The sequence below is a fragment of the Pleurodeles waltl genome, chromosome 10, assembly GCF_031143425.1.
Source record: "Pleurodeles waltl isolate 20211129_DDA chromosome 10, aPleWal1.hap1.20221129, whole genome shotgun sequence".
Lineage (NCBI taxonomy): Eukaryota > Metazoa > Chordata > Amphibia > Caudata > Salamandridae > Pleurodeles > Pleurodeles waltl.
This window is the reverse complement of record NC_090449.1, coordinates 73,428,893-73,448,561: the sequence shown is the minus strand read 5'-3', so window position 1 is coordinate 73,448,561 and position 19,669 is coordinate 73,428,893. Positions and strand designations below refer to the sequence as shown.

The 19,669-nt window shown below is 43.1% G+C and overlaps 1 protein-coding gene across 4 annotated transcripts in view; it reads left to right on the top strand.

Annotated features, from left to right (window-relative positions):
• RAB26 (RAB26, member RAS oncogene family) overlaps positions 1–19,669 on the top strand; it is a 716,049-nt gene that overhangs the window by 666,248 nt on the left and 30,132 nt on the right. The window lies entirely within an intron of this gene.

The following is a 19,669-nucleotide window of genomic DNA, read 5'->3' as shown; positions in this document are numbered from 1 at the left end:
AGTAGTGCTACTCAACCACCACTTTATGTGCACAAAAGGCAGTTTGTGAATCGGGCCCTAACCATTTGCTAAAGAGTCAATTTCTTAAAAGATAAACTGCTGTCAGTTCATCTCTGTGGCGCTCCAGCGCTACTATGCCAAAATATAACAATAAATTGCCCATCAGAGTTGTCATATTCATGTGCCACTTTTAAGTAAGGCCCACTGACATGGCCAAGTGCCTTCTTTGAACTGCAAGCATTTAGGTGTTGCCTTTATCTAGCTTAGTGGTGTTTATTTTATAATGCTTGAAAGATTGAAGACTGGCCGCTGTTTCCACACGCCGGACCAGCGGGGAATACATTATAGGGCCGGCTGGGGGTAGTCGCGCTGGTGGTCATCTATTGACCGCCAATGCGGATCTCATTATGAGGGCCTAAATTTTGGACATTCTTTTCGGTTACAGTTATTAAGTATGAAGACTGTATATGGCCTATGGTCAGTGTTTCTCTTGTTGAAATTATCATCTTTGAAAACATCAGATGCTCCTAACAACACCATTAAGGTACCAGATACAATTACAAGTGTTGTAAATAATGTTACACATGAGGTCATATACAATAGCACCCTTAACACTATGAAAGAGACAACAGTGAATGTAGTATTCTTTATTGATCTCCATTTGTATTGTCATTTAATTATGTTGTGCTTTAAGCATCCTATGTGTGCACCATGACCTGGGCCTGGTTTATGGTAACGCAGACTTGTTAAACCAGGAGAGGTGCACCAAGCGCTACCCTCATACCTGTAGAGGGCTACTTCCCTTGCCGGGAGTTAAGTGACATAAGCACAAGGGTGGCAGAGTGCCCATTTTGTAGTAATCAGTAGTGTGGCCTTCTTACCGTTGTCCCTGGAGTGGTGTCTACCACCTCACTCATTTAAAGTTCCGCTGCAGTGTCCTAAATTCCCCCTTAGCCTCCATGATGACTATATGCAGAGCCGTGCAGCATGTGATGCTTGCCTGTGGGGGCTGTGTTGTATGGGTACCTGTTCTTGGTACATGACATGGAGGCCGATGGGCTCCATTTTGGAAGCATAGGGCGTGAAAAGGCTAGTTGGAGGTGAGGACCCCAGATAGGAGATGTGGATTGTTGACATTCCTCAGGTCTGGAGTAAAAACATACACATTGGAGAAGAGCAGAGCGTCCTCTGGGTAAGTCAAAGGTCTCCTTGATTCAGAACACATTACTAGTCAGTGCAGCCTGAATTTATCTGGGAAGAAGATAGGTCTTATAAGGTTATCACTGTAGGACAAGGGAATCATAATAGAGTGATGGGCTTAGGCATTCGAACCTTTGTAAGACATATTTCAGTGGAAGGCTGACAGGCAGGTGTGATAACTGGCTACTTCCTTGGCCTCTGTTGTGGGTCAGTCAGAATTGCAAATGCTCCTGCCATGGCATACTGTCCCTTTCACAAAGGGCAGGACAGAGGAGAGGGCACTTCAAAGGAATTGACATACATAACATGATTTTAAAAAAACAGACATTAACTCACATCTCTATCTGGATATGGACATAAAAGTGGGAGCATGAGTTTCACAAGCTGTTTATCATAGGAGACGGCACAAGTTATGGCATGTTGTGTTGTGTGAGAATGGAGAATGTCAGGGTTTTGGGAGCTAGAGCCACGCCCATAACTCAGATCAGAACTGTTTTTCCTTGTGGATAGATAGATAGATAGATAGATAGATAGATAGATAGATAGATAGATAGATAGATAGATTCTAAATGAATACATTTTGGCATAGTTTATTATTTCTTACAGTAAATTAAGATATTTTGAACAGATACTTCCTCGGATTTTTATATATTTTCCTAAGCTTTGGACTGCTTCTAGTTATGGCAGAGACACTAATGTTTGTGACCTTAGATGGTTGTCAGCTTCAATCTGCTCTCCAGTGATTTGATCCATAGGTTGCACAGCAGTCTCTGCCTTGGATGCATTAACCCACTGGGCTTCCTCCCCAGTGTATGAAGTGTCTTTTATGGTGTTAGTTCTCTCTCTCTGTACTTCATCCTTGGTACTTTAGCTATTCTTGGTGGATAAGCAAAGCTGAGGCTAAATTGCTTCTATTTTTGCTTCTTCTCTAAAATGACATTTTCTGGCAAGCTTGTTAGGTGCAAATACAGTATTGAAGTTCTAATTGTGTCTCTTGGGGTTTGACTTCAGTGAAATATCATAATGTCAGAATTCTCAGAAAGAAAATGTTTTTTGCCATCTAGCCTCATTCCCAGAAACCGATTTTTGAATTTCAGGCCCAGGACTTGAATGTGTATTCCAAGAGTGTTTTCAGAGTGTAGCACCTTGAGTCTTGAGCCTGCCTGTGGAACGTGCTAACCTGGGTTCTTGTCTTAAAGCTTTGCCTTGTCCAAGAATGTAGTCACTTTGTGCTTAGACTTCAAGGAGCTTCAAGCGAGGACCAGAGAAAATGCCAGCAGGAGTCACACATTGTTACAGTGCTGTCTGTATCCCTGGTGGTTGCTGAGTAAGTAGTCACCCTCAAAGGATAGCTACTAATGATGGATGTTGATTATAGGTAGTCAAGGAGCTGCTGCCCATGGCCTGTCCTGCTGACCCTAGCACTGTCCTTGCACTCCTTGGTCTCAGCAATGCTCGATTTAAAAAAACATTAGCTACAGGGCCCATAGTCTTCTTAGGAGCCCAGCACTTCTGATCTCAAGAGTTGCTAAATAGCAAGGCAGCTTAGTTTTGATTCCACTGCATATCTTTTTATCTCACTCTTGTAGGTTCTTTTTCATCCATGGTTTCACCCTCCTTCTGCCCTTTTCACTCTGCTCCAGTTCAAAGTCAGATGATGGAAAATAAGTGCTGGTACCCACCTCGTGCAACCTCTGGCACAAATTGAGCACTGGATCTCAGTAGCCATGAAGCAGCATCCGGAACAGAAAATAAATGAGTCTATAAGAGCCGTTTCATTTTCTGTAGTTTTTTACTGCTTTCTCTCGTCCCAGCCTCACTGTAGGAGATGGGTTACTGTTGGAGGACTCGGCTGACACAAGGGGTTAATCCTGTGATAGCCTCAGGGGCTTAAGATTGCATGATGTCACTTCCGATCCTCCTGATATTTTAGTGACATGCCTGCTGCCACCTCACCTGATGCTCCATGTAAACCTGCATCTTGTTCTGGCTTTTTAGCTAGCAATACTTTGCACGCTGGGATCTTTGAGCCCACACTTAGTAAACTGAAAGTTCCAGAATGCAGTGTGGTATTGAGTAAAAAGTGAGGATTGGCTAGAAGTGTCACATGGCATGGGGGGCAAATGGCAGCTTTGCTACTTTTCATCTAAATACAGTGAAGTGCTAGCCATTCTTTGAGAAAGGAGGGGAAGCTTATTTGTTGGCCCCTGCTAGGCTTAAAACAGTAATGAACGGAAAAGTAAAAGTTTTTACTTCAGAAATCAAGGCAAAAGAATACTTGATGGGGGTCAAACAATAGAGTGTACAGTTATAGGGAATTACAGGGAAGGTTAAGGTGCTTAGGGTACTGGTGGGTGGGTGGGCCGATACATACACAACACCAACATTCAGGCCAGTGGGGGTCTGATTGCTCAACAGGGTGGGAGGCCAGTCTCGGGGGGGAGGGAAGGAATCAGGGAGGGGGAGAGAAGAGACTGGTCGGGGATAGGGGAAGGAGGGATGGGGAGGGGGTAAAGGTGAGGTACAGGGGGGGAGGGATGGGGGAAAATCGAGGGAAGAAAATGGAAAGGAAAGGACTAATGGAAGTGAGAGAAGAAAGGTGGAAGAGTGGAGCAAGGGGAAAAGAGAACTCGAGAGAAGGTGCTGTTAAATATTCAGACTGGAAGAGCCCCAAAAGAAATGATGTGAAACTAAAAGGGAAGAGGGGGAAAAAAAGAAGAAAAAAAAAAGAGACAAGTAATGACCAGACTTAGAATAGTGTCAATCAATATATGTGGGCTGAACGACCCCCGTAAAAGAAGGAGAGTGGCCGAAGAATTAAAAACCTTTAAGGCAGATATTTTCTGCCTACAAGAGACACATGTGGAATATAAAAATTCCGGGGTCCTCAGCTCGCTTGGTATGAAGGTAATTGCTCGGTCAGAACAAGAGACTAGAACTAAAGGAGTGGCGATTTTAGATCGAACCAATAAATTAAAAGTTACTCGACTGAAGACAGATACGGGTGGAAGATGGGTAATAGTAGAATGTAGGTATGGACATAGTGGATTTACATTATGTTCCTTATATGGGGTAGTCACAGACGATCCAGTAGTAGTTGATACCCTTGCCATCGAGCTAACAGGTTGGGCCCCTCCCTATATTATATGTGGTGATTTTAATTTTAATGGATCTTGGGAGGGACTACAGGATGTGGTAACACCCAGAACTAGGAAGTATCAGGGGCGTAAACCTTGGTTATATAAGGCAATGATTGCTATTCAGCAAGAATTAGGGTTAGTGGACGCCTGGGTGAAGCTGCGTAAACCCGACCCCGGATACACTTATTATTCGGCTCCTCATGCGAAATTGGCATGGCTAGATTATTTTTTAATCTCTCCTGTATTTCTAAAGCAGGGCAAGATTGAGTTATATCCACGGATAGTATCAGATCATAATCCCTTGGTTTTTGATATCGAACTGGATGGGTTACAACCAAAAGTCAGTAGATGGACATTTGAAATGGGACTTCTAAAGGATCCGGACTACTGTGAGCATATGAGAAAGTGGATAACTGAATTTCTGGGGTTTAATCAGGGGTCAGCTTCAGTAGAGATAGTTTGGGATACTTTGAAAGCAGGTATTCGTGGTGAAACATTAAGCTTTAGTATTAAAAGGCAGAAGGATAGTCAAGGTAGAACAATAGAGTCCCAAGCGAAATTGCGGCTTGCAGAAAGACAACTGGTTATAGCTATAGAAACCGGATTAGATATAAGGAGGGCGCAGGAAGAAGTTGCCATAACAAAAGCAGCAATGAATGAGGTCATTGCCCAAAGAATAGCAGAGAAATATCTAGCACAGCGTGCACAAGGGTATGAGTATGGAGAAAAAGCTGGGCGTTTGCTAGCAATACGGACAACTCAGAAAATAGCGTCCGGGGTCATTAGGGAGATTAAAGACTGGCAAGGGCAGTTAATATCAGAAGTGGGTGGAATCAGAAAGGTGTTCCATGGATACTATCAGGAACTTTACAATGATATAGCAGCGTATTCGGAGGAAGAAACTTCGGAGTTTCTATATCCCATTAAGATCGAGAAACTAGGTATGAGTGACAGTATACGCCTGGGAGACCAGATAGGTGCCTCAGAAATAGATAGGGCAATGAGTGACTTACCTACGGGGAAAGCTACAGGTCCTGACTCAATTCCCTTAGAATTTTATAAAGTTTTCAGATTATTATTGCTACCAGTAATGGTAGAGGTATTTATACAGGCACAGAATGGAGGGAAAATCCCTCCATCATGGGATCTGGCTAATATAGTCATGTTTCTAAAGAAGGGAAAACCCCCGCTAAATCCAGCCTCATATCGCCCGATTACATTAATAAATAGTGATGTTAAAGTATACTCAAAAATCCTGTCCGCTCGATTATCAGTGGTGATCAAGAAACAGGTCTCCCCTATGCAGCATGGGTTTGTCCCAGGAAGAGATACAACCAATCATATTCAGAGAGTGTTAGCACTTTTTGATGCTACGGAAGTAGCAAAGGAACCTATGGCGGCTGCTTTTTTGGATGCAGAGAAGGCGTTCGATCGGGTAAATTGGAAGTATTTATGGTATGTTATGGAGTATTATGGGCTAGGGAAGAAATTTATCATAGCAGTAAAGGCTTTATATAGAACTCCGGCTGCAAAAATACAATTAATGGGAGGACAATCTGAGAGTATTTTGATCAGGAGAGGCACTAGGCAGGGATGCCCATGTTCCCCCCTCCTGTTCGCTTTGTATATAGATCCTCTGCTTAGACAATTGGAGGGAAATAGTAAGATCCTGCCAATACATAGGCAGGGATGGGACACAAAAGTGTTAGCATACGCAGATGATATAGCTATATTAACACCCTCCCCTGACCCAGCACTGAAAGAGATCGAAGAAGTGACGAAAAAGTTCGGAAGGTTCTCTGGGTACCTGTTAAATGGAACTAAAACGCAGCTGTTGGCGAATCAATATACAAATACTAAAGACACTCGGAGGGTGGATCATGCAGTATATTTAGGTATTGATATCACATCAAAGGTAGAGGATGTTGTCAATTTGAATATAGATCCTATACTGGCAAAAGTCAGAGAAGATATGTGCAGATGGAATAATCTGCATCTGACTATTTTGGGGCGGTGTAATATGGTAAAGATGATTTTTCTCCCGAAATTGCTGTATCTGTTCCGCGCCATCCCACTGAGTTTCACTAATTTAAGATTTAAAGAGATCGACAGAGTGATCATGAGATTTATTTGGGCATATGGTAAATGCAGGAGAGCAAGTAAATTTATGTCTCTCCCTCGGGAAAGGGGTGGATGGTCCTTACCGAATATTAAATTATATCAAATGGCAGCAGCTTTTCAGTATATGCGCCCTTTATGGGGTCCTAATAAAGAAGGAAACGTGGAAGTGGACGTCCCCAATATATACGAGCTGCAGATAGGGTCAGCAGCTAATGGGTGTCTGGTAACATACCACGAGCCTGGATATTATAAGAAAACTAGATTTAAGGTATTGGGAGCAGCCCAGAACTGCTGGCGAACATGGTACAAGAAGAAAGGATTCAGTAGATATAATTATTATACCATGATTGAGAAGAATCCACTGCTCCCTGAAATTTTCCATGATAAATATCTGGCAAACTGATCCTCCTTAGGCATAAATAGGTTAGGGAACTTGTTCGATAATTTTGGGATCAAGGCGTTTAGTGATCTACAGCAGTGTTTTTCAACCTTTTTTGGGCAAAGGCACACTTGTTTCATGAAAAAAATCACGAGGCACACCACCATTAGAAAATGTTAAAAAATTGAACTCTGTGCCTATATTGACTATATATAAAGTAATTCTCTTGAATAGGAATCAAATAAACACAAAGAAAGTATTTTATAATTACTTTATTATGAAATAGTAAGTAAACAGAAATATGAAAAATTATAAAATACTTTATTCAGTGCGCAACCTGGGCCTGTTTGGCTGAACACAAAGCTGTTATTCTGGCTGGAATCGAAGAAAGACACACACGTAGCTCTTCGTCAACGGCTCTCAGTCTCTCTCTGTATTTAGTTTTTATAGCAATCATGCTTGAAAAGCTCATCTCACACAGATATGTAGTGGAAAATGGGAGCAATGTCAAAATAGCTTTGTTTGCCAGAAGGGGGAACTCCTTGGCAGTATCCAACCAAAAACTGTCCAAAGGTAGATCAGCAAATCTTAGCTTGAAACCACGATTTTGTCTCAGTTCAGTTAGTTCCTCCTGCTCCTGTAAAGTCATGTCCTTTCCACCAACTGATACTGAGCTATAAGGGTCCCTAACCCAGTCAAGGCATTCAGTGGAGACTGAAGAGAAATAAAATGACAACTTCTCCTCGAGAGTTTTTAAATGTTTAACTATTATCTCACACAGTGCAGCAGTGTGAACACCTTGCCATTGCTTGGTGAGTGTGAACATTTCAAGATTGCCACTTTCCACGTGTTGATGCCAGAGTTGCACCTTTGAACGGAATCCATTTATTTTATCTGTACTTGTAAGCAGGTTTTCATTTCGGCCTTGCATTCGTGTGTTCAGTTCATTCAGATGATGAAATATATCTGCCAGGTATGCCAGCCTTGCACACCACTCATCACTTGCAAGCAGCTTTGCGTAATCTGACCTCTCATTTGTCAGAAACACTTTAAATTCCTCCCGCAGCTCATACACACGAACCAAGACCTTGCCACGCGACAACCACCGGACCTCCGTATGAAACAGCAAGGTTTTATGCTTCGCTCCCATCTCCTCACACAAAGCTGCAAATATGCGAGTTTTCATGGGTCGTGACTTTACAAAGTTTACCATGCGCACAACATCATCCAACACATGAACTAGGTCTGCTGGTAAAGTCTTGGCTACGAGGGCCTCACGGTGTAAAAAACAATTCGTAACAATAACATCTGGATTTCTTTCCTTCACTCTGCTTACAAAGCCCTTGGTGCGCCCGACCATGGCTGCAGCTCCATCGGTGCAGACACTTGTGCAGTTTTCCCACTTAAGTCCTCCTTGTTCAAGGTATTCTGATGTGACCCGAAAAATTTCTTCTCCTGTAGTTTTTTCTGGCAATGCCTTGCAAAAAAAGAAGTTTTCTCTAATTGCATCACCATCAACAAAACGCACATTGGCCAAGAGTTGAGCATGTCCACTGATATCAGTAGACTCGTCAAGTTGCAATGCAAATTTCTCACTGATACAGATCTTTTCCAAAACCACACTTTCGATGTCTGCAGACATGTCATTAATACGTCTGGAAATTGTGTTGTCTGAGAGAGGGACTTTGGCTATTTCCTTAGCTGCTTCAGGTCCGAGCATCTCCTCTACAATAGCTTTGCAGGCGGGAAGTATTAATGTCTCTGCCACAGTGTGCGACTTTTTTGACTTGGCTATAAGTTCAGCAACTTGATAGCTAGCTTTAAGAGCTCTTTCATTTACCTTTGTGGTTTTTCTCATGAAAGTTGCCTCTTTCTCCGTGTTTTGACGCAGGCAAACAAAATAGTCCGCATTCTTGTTTTGAAGCGAAGGGTGTTTCGTTTGGAGATGGCGTTTAAGTTTGCTTGGGACCATAGCACTGTTAGCTAGCTTTTCACCACACACCACGCACAGTGGAGTTGGTTTGTTTGCATCTCCGGTGAAAGTAAATCCAAATGAAATATAGCTTTCGCTATATTGCCTTGTGCCAGAGAATTTGCTTGAGCTAACCATCTTTGCTTTCTTTTGATCCCCACTCGTACTTGGGCTCTCATCTGGCTCCAAATTTTGTTCAGAGTCCAGTTCTTTCCTTTTCAAAAACTTGTCCATCACTGCAGTATCTCACTGTCACTCAGTACTTACTGCGCTTGTCTCCTCCAGATAGCCGCTGTCCGTCACACTCAGCACTCTTCTGCGTATGTCTCCATCCAGATCCATCAGTCAGCGCTCTTCTGCTCTTCTGCTCATGTTTCCTCCAAATCCAGATCCATTGGCGCTCTTCTGCTCATCGGCGATGTCTCCTCCTGTCCTCCTCCTGTTAGTGTAACAGTGACACCGGAGCTATTTATAGTCCTTAACATCAGTGGTGGGATTCAAAAATTTTAGTAACCAGTTCCGACTAGACCACAGATATGTGTAACCTTCCATCACCTGTAATACCATTTCTTTCACAATGCACAATACAAAGGTGTGACAGGCTTGGGCACAGAGACACTAAAATGGTTGCTGAAAGGAGAACTTCCCCAGACAGGAGCATCGGCACAGACCCAAGCAGAGCATCCCATACAGAAACAGACTAGTAGTCAATCAATCAATCAAAGAATTTGTAAAGTGCGCTAGTGGGAAAAGCCCCAAGGGTTCTTGCCTCAGACAAAACCAGCAAAATAATGGCCACGACATACGACTTCGGCTGTTCCTCCTTGGTAAATGCTACAATGTCTGACTTCGGTTGGGTACACATATTTCCCTAAAACTTCACACATGCTTCGAAACCAGATTTACATGGGGGAAGTTATAGTAACATTCAGGGAGGTCAACAACTGGGCAGTGATTACATGGAACATTGAAGCTATTCTTCAACATAATGATTTCTTAATCATCTTTAAAACAATACTGCCTCAACCACAAGCAGGACCAGCTGTACCATTAGTTGCAGGGCTTATGGCCCTGGGACAGTCAGAGATTAAAGGATATTACCCTTTGTGGCTCATGTCACTTACCACTGGTGTCACAGGATCACAGTACTGGTGCACTCCAAACTGGATAGCCAGAAAAATCAATCCCTGACCTCGTCGCGCTCTCCCTCTCCGCGTCTTTCGGCTCTGGCGCCTTTTCACCATCGCTGCCCCGGAATTCCTCAAGCATTTCCCTGGAAACAGGGAAACGCGTCATCGACGCCCGGAGCGTTCCCATGGAGACATGGGAACGCGCAACTGACTTTCCTGGCGAGAAGCTGGTTGGCGCTGGCGCTGGCGTGGACGTGGTCGTAACGACCCGTTCACAATGTCCTACAGTCCGGCGCCCCCTCCCACGGCACACCAGGCAACCTCTCGCGGCACACTAGTGTGCCGCGGAACAGTGGTTGAAAAACACTGATCTACAGGAGCAATATGGTTTAGAGCAAAGGGATTTTTTTAAATACTTAGATACAGGATTTTTTAGGGAAAAAAACAGGGGGAGTGCAGGGATTTAGAAGCAACCAATTGCTGAATGATATTCTGGCTAATCCCAATATACCTATTAAGTCAATTTATCCCTCTTTGCTGGCAGAACAACCAGATGATCTAGAAAAGAATAAGGAGAGGTGGAGCAAGCAGTTGGTAGATGGGAGTAACAACTTTATGAGGTCACTGGAGCTGGGATGTAGTACTTTATTATCATCTTCCTTGCAAGCGCAGCACTATAAGACTATGTTCGACTTGTATCATACTCCGGCTCACCTCGCCAAATGGGGATGTGTGTCAGGAACAAATTGTCCAAGATGTGGGATGTACAGTATAGATATCGTGCATATGATCGCTACTTGCGGGGAATTAAAGGGTGTGAGGGAAGGTATTCAATCTGTTCTGAAGGAAGTTTTGGGATATGACTTTGCCCTTACACCGGAGATCATGGTTTTTGGGACTGATGAAGAAGTAGCTGGACCTTATAGAGCATTTATCTTTGTAGCTATGGTAGTACATCGAATCTGTATAGCGTCTGCTTGGCTGAATGTACGACCCCCATCCTGGCAGCAATGGATGGCCAGGTTGCTGTCTGTATACCATTTGGAGATGGCATTATATGAACGTAAGGGGAAACAGGCTAGGAGGAATGGGATGGCAATATGGGGGCCATTTCAGGCTTGGATACGGGCCCATAATGATCAGGGCCACCCTCTTTCAATTTAATGGGGCACCATCTTCGGACTGGATTAGACGGGTGGCTATGGTTTTGTTTTGTTTTTTGTATAGTTAGGCAATGTCCTTTTCTTGTCTGTTCCACTCTGTGTTCTGAACTTTAAGATGTTATTGGGAAGTGATTTAAGAATATATTTGTTATATGTTCATTTCCAACAAAAATAAAAATAATTTTTTTAAAAAAAAGCACCCTTGAGACCAAGAGTAAATTCTCCAATTATTATCATTCTCTCAACTAGTTATCTAGTTTATCTATGAGTCCCTAAATTTTAATAATCTATGCTCAAATCCCAGACATCTCCAAATACATCTATGTGAAAAATACGTCACCAATTTCCAATGATTGGATGTAATTTTAACAGCGATGCTATAGACCTCTTTGTAACAGAATTGTAAGTATATAAAAACATACAGGTATGGCTTTACCTAGATTAAAAAAAAAATACAGTGAAGTGCTGACCTACCTGAGCATTTGAGCATGGGATACTGAGACAACCCTTTAAGGCACCATTCCACCCACCTAGCAGATGGTAATCATTTTTAAAAGCTGAAAAAGCCTTGGAGGCAGTGACAAGGCAGTGATTCTCTGTGGTTGGAAAAAATCAAAACTTTAAAAACGTATTAAAAAAAAAAAATGCTATTACTTGCTATACTTGTTTAGCACAGTAAACTTAGTAATAAGACGCACAATGGAAGTTTTACCTTCCAGCCTGTAAAATAGGCCACACGCCACAAGCAACCCCTTCAGCAGTACTAGCTTTTTAACCAGTAGGACTCGGGACGGGTGCTTTTTGAGGCCATGCTTGCAATATTAACAACAAACTTACAGGTCACAGATTGCAGCGCCCTGCTGACTTGAAAAAAGTCTAAATTGTCTGAACTGGAATATTCAAAGAGTTGGAAGTTGCTAAGGAAAGAGAATGAAGGAGCAAATTGAAGATGTTTAGGATCCTAGATGGTTTGAGAAGGGAGTCACAAAATGATGCACAAATGAATTCCAGGCAGCAATCCTCCAGACAGGGCTTTCCACGAGTAGCTCATTGGAAATGAGACTTTCAGAAATAGCACCAAAGAAAAGACTTTGCAGCTAGCAAGGGCAAAGGATCTGATGAAATAGAAAGGGCATGATGTGCTATTTTGTGACACTTAGAACTGAGAATTCTGGAGAAACAAAGAAGCTTCTAAAGGCGTGAAGCTGAGGTGAGATGGCTAGAGATTTGTCGCAGTGTCTCTGTACTTCAACTGGAAAGAGAAAAAATGCAATATAGCTACGCTCAAACACATAGGCCCAGATTATGAGTTTGGCGGACAGCGGAGGCCGCACGCCATCAGGCCACCTGTGCAGCCTAAACACCGCAGAAGGGGTCCTCACCAACCAGGTGCAGGTAACGCCATAGAGAAAGGAGGATAGCTGGAGGCCGAAACATTGAAGAAACTCAAGTATCTAGAAAATTACTCAAAGCGTGTGCATACTGCATGCAGACTTCAGTGTTGAGCACATCCCAAGGAGAAGGACCAGTAACTGATCCATCAAAATACAGACTACAGACACTTAGAGCCCAACTCACAAAGGAAAACTTAGATCTGAAGTCTAAGTTTACCTTTGTGAATTGGGCCCTAAGATTTCAGGTCTAAACTTATACTTTGGGTCTAAGTTTCCCTTTGTGAATTTGGCTCTTAGTACACAAGATGCCAAACAAGACAGCATATTTGATTATGTTGCATGGTGCATCAAGGAGTTATAATGCAGACAGTGCCCCTGTTATAATCTGCTATGCTTGTAGTGCATTCTGTGCACAACTCCAATGTCCTCTGCTCAGCCAGTGTGTGATGTCATGGAATGTTGGTGAGTGACTGGGGGAGTGTTCCTTTTAAATAAATCTACAACCTCTATCCTGTGTGAACTTGCTACATGACTCCTACTTGCCAAGAAGGAATCTCTGAATACAACAGCCCCTCTTTATGGAGCTCACCTCAAAGAGGAGGAAACTAAGAAGCTGTCCAAAAATGGAGCGATACAAACTCCCCCACCTCAAATGTTAGAAGCAACAGAGGTGATTATTCTCAAGCACCCTCAGCATCCCTTCACCTTTGTTGATGTGAAGGTTGAAATGATGGAATGTGGGTGCGGTGAAGCGTGAAATGACTCAGATAGGGTGATTGTAATTACAACATATAGCCATGAATAAGGATGGCCACAATTTCTTTAATTACCTGTATCCGACCCCTCTTGGATAACGAAAACAGAGGTGATACTCCAAGGAGACTGAAATGAAGCACTCAACCCAACCATTAGGCGATCAGAGGTACCTGGTTGAGATGATCCCCAGCTCTGCATTCCTTCTATCTCTTCATATCCAAACAGGACTGAATATACACTTAGAGAGACTGACATATGAAAGAAGGGGGCTGCATTTTCAATCCAAGGTGCACATGCTGAATGTCACAGACTCCCAGATCCTCACAAGCAGCATCTCTGTTCAAGTATTGTGTTGGTAAAGACTGCTTGTACTTCCAGACCTGTGGAGGTTCAACCTGTCCCTCTTCCAGGGAAGAGAGTAGGCCAGCATGCCAAGGCAGCTGTTGATGGGTTACTCCAAAAGGGATTTGGCCTGGTGGTTCTGCTCAGAAGGATTCTATTGCTCTCATACTTTGAATAGGAAGACCAATCCAACAGGCTGGCGCGACCTAAGGGCGCCCACTGTTCTGCGGATGATGCTGCAACCACCAAGTGTGTAAGAAGTTCTCCAAGTCTGCCAAGGACCATGCATCAGTGGGGCACCTCACACAGTCACGCTGGCACAAACTCCTATCTGTATTGCTCAAGATCTCTTTTAAAAAGAGAATTTCTGGTTCCCTAGACCTGACCTGATATTACACTGGAACTCATTCTACATCTCGACTCATCAATGTGCGGTTGTGATGCATAGACAAACATTAGAGACTAGAATGTTTCTCCCATAGGATTTACCAGAAATGAAACCACTGTAGGGGTTCATGTAAACTACCACCTGGTTCAGACTGGTGCATGTTAAAATACTTATTACTGTAGCATTATTGACATTGGAACTGGTCAATAATGTTAGTTATTCGTTCTTATCAGACTTGCAGGCCCGAGCCGCAGGCAAGCATCATAAGTGGGATAAAGGACAATACATTGCATTATTGATCAGCTTCAAGGTCAGTAATGGTATTAACAGATGCATCTATCAGCACTGTCGCCCAATCGCTCCCTTCTCTCAAATCTATCCTTCTTCCATCATAAAGCCTCGACCACTGGAACCAAGTGATTCGGCAGCTGCTGTGTTTTCAGCATAAAATCGAATCCAGTGAACTGGCCATATAATTCACCACGGGCTGCATAGTTTGCAGGTTGCAACAAAAACAACAGTATCTTGCTCAGATAAATCAAAAGTTGCAACAACAAAAAAACACAAGCGATGCCTATGGGTGTCGCCTATGCAAGCGCTTTTGCTTTGCCGTGTGTTTTAGCCATGTTGTACACCACCGTGGCTGCAGTTCAGCATGGCGTTAGTGGTGTAGAGGAGAGCGGCGTGGAGTGTCATAGAGTAAAAATGGCAGAGTGGAGTAGTGTGTTGTACAGTCGATGGCAGACAGTCATGTATTGGAGTGGCATAGTGTGGAGCCGCGTAGATGTGGCATATACTGGAGTGGAATAAAGGAGAGTGGACTGGTGTAGAGTGCACTGGCCTAGAGTGTTTCAGAGTATAGTGGCGTAGAGTGCAGTGGCACTGAGTGCAGTGGCATTGAATTCAGTGGTGTACAATGCAGCCTAGTGGAATGCAGTGGCATAGTTTAGAATGGTGCACAGCAGAATGCAGTGGAGTCGATTGGAGTAGCACAGAGTGGAGTGGTGCAAAGTAGAGTGGCACAGAGTAGAGTGGGGCAGAGTAGAATGGCACAGCGTGTCTTAGAGTGCAGTGGAGTAGCGTGCAGTGGTGCAGAAAGGAGTGGCGTAGAGTGATGCAGAGGGCAGTGTTACAGAGTAGAGTCAAGTGGTATAGAGTGCAGTGGTGCAGAGTGCAGAGAAGAGCTGAGTGGCATAGTGTGCAGTGGCATACAGTGGTGCAGAGTAGAGCAACATAGACAATAGTGCTATAGAGTGCAGTAGCGTAGGGTGGAGTAGTGCAGAGTAGAGTGGTGTAGAGTTCTGTGCAATACAGTGCAGTGTTGCAGAGTAGAGTGTCAGAGTGCAGTGGTGTGGAGCAGAGTGACATAGAGAACAGTGGCCTAGAGTACAGTGATGAAGAGTAGAGTGCAGTGGCATGGAGTGCAGTTGTGTAGAGTTCATTGGCATAGAGTGCAGTGGTTTAAAAGTAGAATGGCGTAGAGTGCAGTAGCCTAAAGTGGAGTGGAGCAGAGTGGTGTAGAGTGCAGTGGCGTAGAGTAGATTGTTTCAAAGTAGAGTGGAGTGGTGCAGGGTAGAGTGCAGTTGAGTAGAGTGGTATACAGTGTAATTGCATAGAGTAAAGTGGTGTAGAGTGCAGTGGTGCAGAGTAGATTAGGCATACAGTGGATTGGCATAAAGTGCAGAGGCATAGAGTTGAGTGTTACAGAGTAAAGTGTATTGGCATAGCGTGCAGTGACGTAGAGTACAGTGGTGTAGAGTGGAGTTGCGCAGAGTCAATTGGTGTGACCTAGACTGTAGTGGTGTAGAATGTAGTGCCAAAGAGTGCAATGGTGTAGAGTAGAGTGGTGAAGAGTGCATTGGCATAGAGTTGTGCAAAGTGGAGTAGCAGAGTACAGTGCAGTGGTGTGGAGTGGTGCAGAATAGAGTGGAATGGCTTAGAGTGGAGTATTCATGGTGTGGTGGCACACTGCAATTACAAGCAACATATTATCATTTGAAAAGACCATTACATTTGCACAGACATTCAGTTTTACTAATAAAATTATACAGTGCACAGACAAAAGTTTGTGGAAGTTGCATCACCTAGTTGAATGTTTTTCTTTATCATATTAAAGTATAACTTTTCCAACACACTCCAGAAATAACAAGAACATTCTTTATTTGCGTTCCTAATTCTGATGTACTCTGAAATACTTACACAGTTTATTTAAATGTTGTCGTGTGCTACAAAAATCTCTTTCCTACCCCCAGGATCCAGCAAGATGGTCACATAAATCCTGTAACTTTGAAGTCAGAGAAAGAAAAGTAAACAAGCACCCTGGGAAGACAGTGCCTGACTTTTGATCTCATTCTTTGAATGCACATCAAATGTGACAAGATAGGAACAAGATTTACAGGCCTGTTTACAAAAAGGTAGCACTTGGAAGGATTTCTGTAAATAAGGTGTGAGCAAGGAAGGTATGAATTCCAGCTGGACAGCCTAAAACAAATAAAGCCAGCAAATCGAAAGCAAGAAAATGTGAGTAACAAACCACAAATTCAATTGCAAACATTGGGCAGAATGCATTCCTAGGTCAACTTTCTGAATGTCCCCAAGATGTGTAGGCTGCTACCTAAAAATCCCTCATGTAAGTGCTGCATTTTGTCAAACTATTTGCAAAAGTTAATTGGTCCGCTTTCAGCTGCTGTTCACAATAGACAGGATTGAATCTGGTACTACTGGGGTGAAAGTTCTGCCTACATTGTACTAATTCTAATAAAATGGCATAATAGCTAAATGATACTCAATTTGAATGTCCCGCACAATTTGTCTTTACTTGCTACATAATTTGATCCTTCATTGCTGCAAAACTGCAGTGACCTTCCTACACCCCTCACTGAAGAGTTCCTTGTTTGCTCATTGCTAAATCTGTGAAAGAGCTCGGTTTTCTAGAAGATTCCAGAACATTCATTTGCCAGAAAAGACGAGCTGCTTTCTGGTGAATCTGATTGGCTGTCCAATTATTCACACAGCATTATGCTAATGGAAAGTAGAAATCTTTGTTTGAGATTTCCATTAACCAAATGGGAACCAGAGGGTTGCCACTTCCTGTTGGGTGTCTGTAGCCGAAGTCCTACCTCGCCACCCTCTTTGGGGGTGATGAGGCAGACAAGGTTAGTTCACCCAGGTTGTCCAGAGAGGTAAGTGCTGAGTGATAGAGGCTACAGGGGCTTTTCTACTGGGCTCCTCACCCTAAAATGTGACCGTGTGGAGCCCTCACCTCTCCTGAGTGATGGTCGTGGGGCAGTGACAGTGGTGAGCGGGCGGGACTGCAAGGGCTTGCGTGTGATACTAGCAAGATGTAGGTCTGGATATTCCATAGTACAGTGTAGTTAAAGCAAACTGTAAATAATGCAGTGCATGATGGGAAATCTCCACAGGGAACAGTGCAAAAAAAGCAATCATTAGGCAAGTGTTAAAATAAAAGTTGCACAGGGCAAACAGCCATATAAGGCCTTATTTGTAATCCGTAGTGTATAGGAGCAGACTCCGTGTTCCTAGCTCTCAACCATTTCAACCGCCCTAGGGGAGTGCACTCAATCTTTACAGTGGGTCTCAGATGGTGCAGTCCATAGTGACCAGAGCGTTCTCAAAGTCCATGCACCCCAGCTGTGAGTTCCTAGGGGGCTGTCTGGCTAGCAGCGATGCAGATAATGAAGCGCCTTGACTCCACTGACAGCAAGCAGTGAGGATCACAGGAAACGGGGCCACTCTTCAGATGAAGTATGGTTGAGGCAAGGAAAAATGTTGCCCAGATATTTATGTGCTTCCTAAAATGGATTCAGAAGCCTTGCATCTCTGGTCCAAGGTGAGCCATCACCATGTGCCTGACCCCCACACACTCCCCATCCTCTTGCACACTAACAAACACTCCTGCACTTATCATTCTCCCACCACCAACCATATCAATTTCACCCTCATCCCAGTCAACATTCATCAGTATGCTCCTGACATGTAAAGCTATCTGAAATGTCTAACCACCAGATACACCACTTACATTAAATGGCACAAGGGCTACCTCACCCACAGTCACAACTTGATTGGAAGCACATATCTTAAACTAACCCTACCCAAAACTGAATTTCGCAAATGGCAATAAACGACCACACATACAAGATTGCCTATCCAAGTGCCAAATTTTTAATTTTTAGTCTTCACACCAAACTCTTCTTCAAAATACCGAGGGCCCTATTTAGAGTTAGGTGTACAGGATGCTCTGTCAAAACATGAGAGATATCTCATCTAACATATTACCAGTGCACTTAAAATGAAGCAAATTGGACCTCTGTTGTGTCTGTGATTGAGTACCTCACCTGCCAATGTCTATATAAGGCCACTTTTATTAAAAATTAAAATGAAAAAGGAGAAGCTCTATCTCCCCCAAATGTGACATCAAAATAGGTTTGATGTAAAAAAAAAAAAGTAGACTCGAAAAATACAAAACTAGTGATGAAACTCTAAGAGATTATACTGTAAAACAGTAAAATATATAAAGCAAGTTGAAACATGTTGTTGAAAAATTTTTTGGAGTAAGGGGTGTTAAGGTTAGGTTATGTGAGGTGGGGTTTGGGTAATGGAAGGTGTAAGTGATTATGTAAAGAAATTGCGTACAAAAGGTGAATGAGAAGCAGTGCTTAATTTGTGGTGGTGTTTGCTGTATCTTGCCACCAGCACTTATTTACAAATACCAATACTTATTGTGACAGTCCACCACATGGTGGAGCTGTCTGACTTCTATTAAGACCACCAAAGTGTTTTACACTTTTATATATTCAAAAACATAGTGAACTAACTCATCTAGTCTATTGTTACAGTATGTGGTGGCCTGGAATAGTGCAAAATGTCAGACTTGTATCAGTGGGATGGCTACTAGTAAGTGCTGGAACAGAAATTTGGAAGACCTGGCATGAGGCCTTGAATGGAGTGAGCCCCTGTACCTTCCTGAGAAATAAGGTGGGCACTGGCACTTTCTTTTTTACTTTTTTACAGATAACTACTGCGTGGAAGGGAGTCATAGGAGGTGGCATGGGTATATCCACCCTATGAAATGGCACAAACAATTTTATGTAAGAGAACAAAGATTAGGGATAAGGTAGGATTAAAGGTTAGCGGTAGTTTTAAAGTTAATGTAAATCTATGTAAAAGTCACAAATGTAGTGGTAAACATGTGATTTTCTTACCTCTACCTTTTTGTATTTTCCACAGATATGTTAATCATTACTTTTTTTACAGCACTCTTCTTGCCTCATCTGTTTCTACTTCTGCTTCTTAATGTTTTACACATAATATTAAAATGACAGTGAGATCCTGAAGCTCTTCCACCTGGATTGGGGCAACATCCTGCCAATCTTATCGGGTTTCCACCATCTCCACTGTTATAGGAAAGGAACAAAAGACCCTCCTCCTCAAGGGTCACTTCATTGTGATAATGAGGCCCTACTCCTTTGGATCACCAATCTATCTTCAGCCCTACCCTCCCCCCCCCCCCTTTTCTTCCCTATTCAACAGTACTCAGTGTCAAGCTGTTCTTCCTGCCTCACCCCTCATTTAAGCCATTTTCCTGCATTTTCTTTATACAGTGCTTTCAAGTTAGATATGATCTATAGAAATACCAACACACATAAGCTGCTGGTTGGTGGAGC